Source organism: Ovis aries, chromosome 1, assembly GCF_016772045.2.
Source record: "Ovis aries strain OAR_USU_Benz2616 breed Rambouillet chromosome 1, ARS-UI_Ramb_v3.0, whole genome shotgun sequence".
In the NCBI taxonomy this organism is placed as follows: domain Eukaryota; kingdom Metazoa; phylum Chordata; class Mammalia; order Artiodactyla; family Bovidae; genus Ovis; species Ovis aries.
Window position 1 is genome coordinate 141118335 of NC_056054.1, and position 6423 is coordinate 141124757.

General features: G+C 39.9%; 1 protein-coding gene and 1 long non-coding RNA gene across 2 annotated transcripts in view; one reads left to right on the forward strand and one right to left on the reverse strand.

The window, feature by feature from the left end:
• Positions 1 to 6423, forward strand: part of LOC132659865 (uncharacterized) — a 293826-nt gene that overhangs the window by 221193 nt on the left and 66210 nt on the right. The window lies entirely within an intron of this gene.
• Positions 1161 to 6423, reverse strand: part of LOC121816219 (uncharacterized) — a 761897-nt gene continuing 756634 nt past the window's right edge. The window contains exon 2 of the transcript XR_009600806.1: positions 1161 to 2851. The gene's annotated coding sequence lies outside the window, so the exon portion shown is untranslated. The remainder of the gene's footprint in view (positions 2852 to 6423) is intronic.

Sequence of the window (6423 nt, forward strand, 5' to 3'; positions counted from 1 at the left end):
CATGATGAGATTGAAAATAAAAGTATTTTTAAAGCAGAATTTGGAAATTTCTTAGAATAAAGAACTCTGTTAACAGGGCTATGAACTAAGAAGGAGCGATGAACTAAGAAGAAGCAAAAAACTTTTATTTCCTTCTTTTGAAAGCTAGATAATTTACTGTTGGCTAGCCAGTGAGTTCTAGAGTTTCTAAGTAATTGATTTAGGATTTAAAATCTAGGCCTCTTATTTTGATGCATTTTAAGGAATATTTTTGTACTGCTTTCTTTGTAGTTATATCCAAGATCCTGGGCACTGCTCACAAGCATATTTTATTGCCAGCTTCTTGACTTTGAAACAGAGATCATTATGCTGGTGAAAAATGCATCCAATCAAAAAATGCCAATAATAAAAATGGATATTTTACTGAATATTTTGTTTGAAGAGGTGATGGGGGTTTTTATAGTAAAATTCCATGAGACATTTTAAAAACAGATCTCTTTGTCATCATTTCTTTCCCTACAAACCACTTCATATCTACCCTTTCTCTTCCATTTCTAAGTAATCTCCTTTTCGCGCTCTCTAGCATTTGAACAAACATTTGGCTTGTACTCTTGATGCAATAAAATGAAAGAGCAGTGGCTTCTGCCATCCAGAGGCACTCCTCAGGCATGCCCTTGGAAGACTTTCTATCTCCTTGCACTTAACCTGTGCTCCTCTTCTCCCCCATCAACATGAGCAGAAGGAACAGCAGCAGCTATCTTTTCAGCATGTATAACACATGCCTTTAATGGCCTCAAGTGTGTATTAGTCGCTCAGTGAGACTGTTTGTGACCCCATGGACTGTAGCCCTCCAGGCCCCTCTGCCTATGGAGTTCTCCAGACAAGCATGCTCTAATGGGCTGTCATTCCCTTCTCCAGGGGCTCTTCCTCACTTGGGCATCAGCCCCTACATTGCAGGTAGATTCTTTACCATCTCCGCCACCAGAGAAGCCCTAATGTCCTCATGATATGTAGTTAAACAAACCTTGGCCATTTTTAATTCTGTGTAGTGAAATTAATCCTTTCAAATGAATGAGCTCAACACAAAGACATTTAACAATATACAATGATAGGTTAATAGGAAACTGTGACTAGAAACATAACTTTTATAGTCTATAGACAAAAATAGCAACACATTGAGATGGGTGAAGAAAGAAAGATCTTTAATGGTGCTATTTCAAGGAGTTTACAGAGTAAGGAAAAAAGTACTCCAGGTGGAATTATGGCAAGAGGTTCTTACTAAGAATATGTAGTATAGGCAGGATATTCAAGATATTCAGACCCTGAATTACATTCCATGTGCACAAAGCTCTATTGAAGAAAAATTGCTTTCTTAACTTAACTTCAAAAAAATAAATATCAAAACTGAAAAAATGATAATGTGTACAGCGAACTCATTTATCACAAAATGAAAAAAACTCAAGGAATTCAAGCCAAGAAACAGAACATCACACACCTCCCAAAGTCTCATTTTGTGCCCTTCCAATAACCGTCCAAAGAGAACTACTGTTAACTAATGTAATGTACTAATGTAATTTAGTAATAATAGGGGAAAACAGATATAGGATATACTGGAACGCTCTGTACTATATTTCCATTTTTTTTTTAAATCTAAAGCTATTCTAAAGTAGACTTCTTTTTTTTTTTTTTTCTCTCTTGGAAAGGCATTTTATATTTAGTATAGCAGTTGTAACATGCCAATCCAAGACCTGGAGATTATTGTACTAAGTGAAATAAGTCGAACAGAGAAGGATAAATATCATAAGATATTATCAATATGTGGGCTCTAAAAATACATGATACAAATGAGTTATTCAGTTAGTAAGTTGTGTCTGACTCTTTGCAATCCCATGGACTGCAGCATGCCAGGCTTCCCTGTCCCTCACTATCTCCCAGAGTTTGCCCAACTCAGTGATGCCATCCAACCATCTCATCCTCAGTCACCTTATTCCTTTGCCTTCAATCAGAGTCTTTTCCAATGTTCTTGTCAGGTGTTCACATCATCTATTCAGATCAGGTGGCCAAAGTATTGGAGCTTTAGCTTCAGCATCAGTCCTTCCAATGAGTATTCAGTGTTGATTTCCTTTAGGACTGACTGGTATGATCTCCTTACTGTCCAAAGGACTCTCAAGAGTCTTTTCCAGCACCATAGTTCAGTTCACTTCAGTCGCTCAGTCATGTCTGACTCTTTGTGACTCCATGAACCGCAGCACGCCAGGCCTCCCTGTCTATCAGCAACTCCCGGAGTCCACCCAAACCCATGTCCATCAAGTCAGTGATGCCATCCAGCCATCTCATCCTCTGTCGTCCCCTTCTCCTCCTACCCTCAATCCTTCCCAGCATCAGGGTCTTTTCAAATGAGTCAGCTCTTCGCATCAGGTGGCCAAAGTATTGGAGCTTCAGCTTCAGCATCAGTCCTTCCAATGAACACCCAGGACTGATCTCCTTTAGGATGGACTGGTTGGATCTCCTTGCAGTCCAAGGGGCTTTCAAGAGTCTTCCCCAACACCACAGTTCAGAAGCATCAATTCTTTTGTGCTCAGCTTTCTTTATGGTCCAACTCTGACATCCATACATGACCAGTGGAAAAACCATAGCCTTGACTAGATGGACCTTTGTTGGCAAAGTAATGTCTCTGCTTTTTAATATGCTGTCTAGGTTGGTCATAACTTTTCTTCCAAGGAGTAAGCGTCTTTAATTTCATGGTTGCAGTCACCATCTGCAGTGATTTTGGAGCCCAGAAAAAGTCAGTCACTGTTTCCCCATAAAGTGATGGGACTGGCACCATAGTTAGAAAGAATCAATTCTTTAGCTCTCTGCCTTCGTTATGATCCTAGAGGAAGGAATGGAAACCCACTTCAGTATTCTTGCCATGAGAACCACATGAACAATATAAAAAGGCAAAAAGATAGAAATGAAGTGATTTATAAAACAGAAACAGACTCACAGAGAAGAAAATTATGGTTACCGGTGGGAAATGTGGTTGAAGTGGGGAGGGGGGTTAGATGTTTGGGAGACTGTGATAAAATAAACTAAAAAAAAAAAAAAAAGATTACCTAATAGCAAGAATTTTCTTTTAAATACTGCAAATAGCCAGCTTGTTTGATTTCATTTTTGTTCAAGGGATAATTTATTGATTAGTTCCTACTTCCTAAGTCAACAGTTATTTGGTAATTTGCATATTTTAGTAAATTTCAACAGCTTCTGGTCATTTTAAGCCAACCTTGATTAACATACTAAGTTTAGTTATTGAGAAACTCCATGAGTCTGCTGGAGTGTTTTCTTTTTCCTCAGACTGAGAGTTATATAGGTTTAGCTCCATCCGAGGAACTCCACATTAAGACAGATCAAAATGAAACAGAACATTTTGACCTGATTCTGTCAGCCCAGCCTCAACCATATCTTAGCTCCTGCTTTCCCGACAGAAAAGCGTACAGTTTCTAGGCAGTTCTAAGACCCCACTAATCCCTTTGCAACTCTACAAGAGTATTGCTCCTATTTTATCATGTCCTTTAAACCATCTCTCTTCTAAAGTTCCAATCCTCAATATCAACCAGGTAAATTATCATTTGAGCTTAATGCAATTTCAGACTATGTCACATATATACCACAAAACCTAAATATACCTAAATTTATAACCAATGTCAGTGTTAGAAAATTAAACTACAAAACACTCCAAATTCAAAGCAAAATTGTTTCAAATTATGTTCTGAAAGATACTGCATTCAAATCTAAAATTGAGAGATGTTCTTTTATTTCTTGCATTAATATGAAAGAGCAAAATATTTTCAGGAGGATTCTGTCAGTAAATTATTTGGAAGTCTTTTGCTCTTATAACTTTTGATGTGGTGACAGCTCCAATATTTCTCCAGAAAATGTATTTTGTGTTTTTTGTAATTACATTTACTAAAGAAGGAATTTATTAAAGTAACAGCACAAAGTTTCTCCACCTTGGTACTATTGATATTTTAGTAATGTGTGTGTCAGTCACTCAGCCATGTCTGACTCTTTGTGACCCTATGTACTGTAGGACTGTAGTCCGCCAGGCTCCTCTGTCTATGGGATTCTCCAGGGAAGAATACTGGAGTGGGTTGCCATGCCCTCCTCCAGAGGGTCTTCCCAGCCCAGGGATCAAACTCAAGTCTCTTGCATTGCAGGAAAATTCTTTACTGACTGAGCCACCAGGGTAACAGGACCTCATATTGGATCTGTTTCTTTCACTTTAACCTTTGTATTCTATTGCTCTTGCTGCAAGTTACAAATGTTGCTTATAGACTGAATTATAGAGGACAGTCTATCTGCAAGGCTCTGATCTCTAGAGGTATCTCCATTCATACAGAGATAAAAATTTCAAAACAGAGTAACAGCCACCATGTTGGAGGTTGATAGGAACATCCTGACCAAATCTACTTGGTCAGCTGTAAGGAAGAAGGATTCTGGCACCAAGAAGTTTGTAGCAACCAACAGTTTATCCTCCCCTTTTAGTATAAAAGAAGCCTGAATGCTAACTTGGGGAAGATGGTTTTGTGGGACACTAGTCCACCATTTTCTCAGTCTGCTGGCTTTCCGAATAACTTGTATTCCTTGTCCTAACAACTCATCTCTCAACTTATTGGCCCGCCATGTTGCAAGTGATGCAAGTTTGGATTTGGTAACATTTGGGGCTGGATAATCCTTTGTTGGGGTTTTCCAGGTGGCACAGTTGGTAAAGAACCTGCCTGCTAATGCAGGGAATGCAACAGATGGGGGTTCGATCCCTGGATCAGAAGATCCCCAGGAGCAGGAAACAGCAACCCCCTTCAATGTTCCTGCCTGGAGAATCCCATGGACACAGGAGCCTGGTGGCTACAGTCCACGGAGTCATGAAGAGTCTGACACAACTGAGTGACTGAAGAGCAACAACAGAACAATCCTTTGTTGGCTTCCCTGGTGGTTCATATGGTAAAGAATCTGCTTGCAATGCAGGAGACCTGGATTTGATCTCTTGGTTGGGAACATCCCCTGGAGAAGGGAATGGCTACGCACTCCAGTACTCTTGCTTGGAGAATTCCATGAACAGAGGGGCCTGGCAGGCTACAGGCCATGGGATCGTAAAGAGTTGGATACGACTGCGTGACTGACATGCTGAGCCCTTTGTTGTGGGGGGCTGACCACATGTGCATGTTAGATGTCCAGCAGCATCCCTGGCCTCAGGCTACAAGATGCCAGTAGTGACCATTCTCCAGTCATGACAACCCAAATTGTCTGTATACATTGCCACATCACCTCCAGTTGAGAGCCACTGATCTAGTGTATGGATCAGAATCCAACTTTATTTAATTTGTTGAAATATTTCAACATTGCTGTGAGAAGCAATATATTCCATTCCCAATGTGTAGGAGATACCTAGCTCATTCCCTCTGCTAGGTGAACACTCCCTGTATTTTTCCGTACTGTGAAAGTTGTAAAATCACTATGGATGGAGTGGAGGCTGAGTGCAGTAGTCTGGTTGGAAGGAGTCCTATGGAATTTGTATTGATGCTTCCTTTGCATTGCCAGCAAGTTTTTCTCCTGGAGAGATGTTTATTAGCAAAAGCTAGATTTTAGTCTGTCCCTTTGGCAATAATCCTCATCATCTACCACTTTCATTCTCACTCCCCAAGAGCCATACTTGGCTCAGCTCAGATAAACTGATGTTCAGTACTTGGGGCAGGAGCTGTTAATAGTTAATGCAGCTGTGCAGCCACACCCATCATTCTACATATGATCAGTTGCTGCTGTTCTACTTCAACAGCAGATTTCTGTAGTTGTGGTAGCGTATGGCTCATAAAGTCTAAAATATTTACCATCTCTCCTCTTACAGAAACGAATTGCCAACTCCTATTTTAAATCCTAAAATGTGCAAATTATTTAAACTGTGCAACCTAAATCCTTTGTCCTGGATGTTGCATCAGTTTAGCTATATCAGTAACAGTCACACTCGTAAAAGTATCTGATTCTCTACAGTTCATGCCAGGGGCAGGATTAATTTAGACACAATCCTTATCGTTATGGGAATAAGCAGCTTGCCACTTCACATCCAAAGACAATTTTTTACACTTCTGCATTTTGTGTCTTTCCATAGGCTCAGCAAATCTAACACACGTTATCTGGTGTTGTAGGTGTTCTTCCTCCGGCCCTTGGGAGATTGAGGCCAACTAGGCACCAATTTACTGTCACTGGATGTATTCATTTACCTTTAATTAGGATTGAGTGTTGGAGAAAAGCAGATGACCTTGGTGTAGGAATGAGTACCTAAAACATTCTTCTGCCTTTTCCAGAATCAGTGGTTACATTTCAAGTTTTCTGCATTGCTTTCTTTTTGCTGTTTGAAAGGAGAGTAGACACTTCTGATAAAGTTTCTCTCATTAGTCTGCATAATTTTCA